The following is a 3,742-nucleotide window of genomic DNA, read 5'->3' as shown; positions in this document are numbered from 1 at the left end:
AGCTCGCGAAAGCGCTTAGCTTGCGATGCAATCAGCAACAATACTTATAGAGGAGAATAAGAAGCTACGTGTAGAAAACCAACGTCAACGACAGAAGCAGAGTCAGCAGCGTCAATATATAGCTTCTAGTAGAGTCCTCTAGGTGCAGCAGGCTCAGCAGCTTACTACAGAGGCAGAAAGGGTGGTCATGGAGGCTAGCCAGAGCCAGGCGGGTGAGAGACGCCAGCGCGCGCCGCCAACGTGCACGAAGTGCCACACTCAAGGTCATAAACGGACTCAATGTAGACTAGAACAGACTATCTTAGAATAAAATATAATTATATTATCTCTCATTGTTGTGGCTCAATTGTGCAGAACGTCGCGTTGAGTTTGGTGGGGCGGCCAGCTTACTGTTCCGGCCAGCTTACTGATCCCGCATGTTAGTACTACTAAGTAACTAAGCACTCCGCATATTGCCTGTAAGATGCTTAGTAATTAGTATATCTTAGCACTACTAAGTAACTAAGTATATTACATAAAGCTCTAGTATATAGTATTAGGCATTAAGCCCTTATAGCTTAATATATTGAACTTAAGTTACGAATATAAGTATAATATAATATTATACTTACCTAAGTTACTATCTAGCGCATATTATCTCTCTATCTGCGAAAACTAACTAATAAGAAGCTTAATACTAGAAGTTTAATATTACTTCTACTTAAGCTATACTCTTAACACTTTAAATACTCTTATAATAAGCGACACTATAATAGACACTCTAACTACTTTCTAGACTAGAGAAACTACGATTAACATCTATAAGCCTAATCTTTACTATAGTAAATATAATAAGCTTAAAGCTTTGCTTCTCTAGATTAACTATTACTTCTACTTAGCTAGAGATAAGATTAAATACAACGATAAGATTATCTTAGCTACTAGTTACTACTAAGGTAACGTAGAAAAATAGTCTAATCCTATTATTAAACGTTATATAGATAAATCTATCGTAGATACTAATAATACCGCTCTAGTCGAAGACTAAGAGACTTTTAAGGCTAAGATGCGATAAAACTTCTTACCTTTTAAGGAATCTCTAATCGTAGAACAGAAAATCCAGACTCTACGCTAAACTAGGTCTACCGCCAATTATACTACTTAATTTTAGTAGTATACTACGTATATTAAGTAGGATAACAACGCTCTTATACGCATATATTACTAGAGCCTAAAATCTATAGTACGTAGAGAACTTATAAGAAGTAGAGCTAATATTACTAACCTTAATGAACTTATAGAAGAAGCTATTAGACTTAATAATAAACTCTATAAGCTTATATTAGAAGAACGACTATTTAATTAAAGAACGCGAAACTACGATAATAAGAACGACTAGCTATAATAACAGCACTACTGGCGTTTACAGCCTAACTAGAGGCGATAAAGAAGCTATTAGCTAAGAATACCTAGCGCATATGCAACTAATAGGTATAAACTTATACACCTTAATAACCTAAATAAGAGAAAAAGACCTAGTAAACTCTATTATAAAAAGGATAAGAATAATAAGAAAAAGATTAATTACTACGCATATAGTAAAGAAGGCTACATAGTACGTAACTATTAGAGTAAGAACAAAGTTAAACGATAGCTTAACGTCCTATACTAGAAATCGAAATTAGAGAACAACGAGTTATAGAACGTTATTACCTAACTAGATATTATATACTACCCAGACGATATAGAGGTTATTAGTAGATTAGATAAGCTAACTCTAATTACGTCCAAAAATACATCTAAAGCTAAACTAGTTAGTAAGAAGAAATACGAGACGTTAAAGAAGGAATAACCCCTTATATCTAAATACGAAAAGATAGCACGATTCTAAGAGAAAAATAGACTACCTACGCTCTATAAAAAAAGGTAAGATAGCGTAATACTAAGATTACCTAAGACTTAATAAGACAACCTAGTAGAAGTATAGAAGTAGATTAACGTACTATCTACGCTACTTAGCCGCTTAAGTAAGACCTACGCCTATAAGAATAATAGTAATAAAGTATTACTAGATATATACTAACAGCTATAGCACCTACGCTTAAATATTAACTTTTACTAAATTAAGATAATATAACACCTACCTATATACGTATTTATTATAGTAATTATTAAAAGGCTAGAATAGAGACTTACGCTCTAAGAGGTAACACGAGTATAGAAAATATAAGAATAGAACAACTACTACGAACCTATATAGTACTAGTTTAATATAAGAAATAAGCACTACGCGAGTATATTATAGACCGCGTATACGTATAACTACTACCCCACTTACTACTTAGATAAGAAAGAAGCTAGATAGAGCCTATAGTACGTTAAGAGTATACTTAAGTATAAATAGCTATAGTACGAATATAAGAATAACAGCTATCTAGTATATTTATAGGATAAGCGTAAGAAAATACACTTTCCTAGTAGAATAAACTCTTAAAGTATTATTTAGATATAGACTACGTATAAAGTATAGTACCTAGATAGCCCCTTATTAGAATATAGAGAAAACTAATAATATATATATCTTAGCTATAAATGCGAAAAGTATATATTAGCAAAAGACTACTATAGATACTAATAAGAAGAGTCTTTTTTAGGCCAACAACAGAGCAATAAGGCCCTACTAGAGAAATTAACATACTAGAACCTCTAGAATTAATAAGGCTCATAACAAAGCTTAATAAAAAACAGATGTAGGTACTAGTAGACTCAGAATTATAGGTAAACTATATTTTAGTATACGTAGTAGACTAAACCAGACTTAAAAAATAACAGAAACAATAGCCATACCTACTATACGTAGCTAATAGCGAACTAATACTAAAAGAAAGCAACATTACATACAAGGTTAGATAAGTAACACTTAGCATCTAGAAGCATATAGAGAAGATTAACCTAGACGTTATTAATCTAGCTACCTATAATATTATTTTAGAACTTCTATAGCTTAGAAAATATAACCCGCAGATTAACTAGAAGTTAAAGATATTTTAATTTTAATACTATAGAAAGAACGTAACTGTAAGCTAACCAACGTATTAGTAGAGTTTAATAATAGATAAGAGTAATATTACTAAATAATATAATAACACTAAACAGAAGGTATACTTAAATAGTAGTTCTCTTAATAGAAAGCTATACTCTACAGATACTAAAATTAGCCTAATAGATTAAAAAGCGAGAGAAAGAGAGAATAGCGTAACTCTAGAATTCTCTAAAGAATATAAAGAATATAAGTATCTATTTTAGAAAGTAGTAGACGAAATAGCGTTACTAGAATATAAACTCTAGGACTATAAAATAGTCCTATTGTTACACGGGGTAAGGGTCTATACTTCTCTATCCTGGTCCGCACTAAGGCAGGTGAGTATTACGTTAGTGTTCCGTGAGGCTTGTCTGGCGATGCAGTGGAGTTGGCGTGCTTAAGGAGGGTTTGACAAGACTAATCTATTTGATAGACTAACTTGTGACAATCTTGTTAAGTAAAGATACTAGTAAGAAAGTACAATTTGAGTTGACCACAACGAATGTAATAATGAAATCCAACCCATTCTTATATCCGTTGCCTTTGGTCCTGCCATCCCTTACTTCCCTGCCATCCCTGGGATGGTTGTGATGTTGGGGATGGCTGCCATCCCAAGGCGTCCTCGCCACTCCCTCGGATCGGTTGCCCTTGGCGGATGGCACATCACGTGACCTAGCCCCG

The sequence above is a fragment of the Bipolaris sorokiniana genome (genome assembly GCF_000338995.1).
Source record: "Bipolaris sorokiniana ND90Pr unplaced genomic scaffold COCSAscaffold_11, whole genome shotgun sequence".
NCBI classification, from domain to species: domain Eukaryota; kingdom Fungi; phylum Ascomycota; class Dothideomycetes; order Pleosporales; family Pleosporaceae; genus Bipolaris; species Bipolaris sorokiniana.
Note: the sequence above shows the minus strand (reverse complement) of the source record.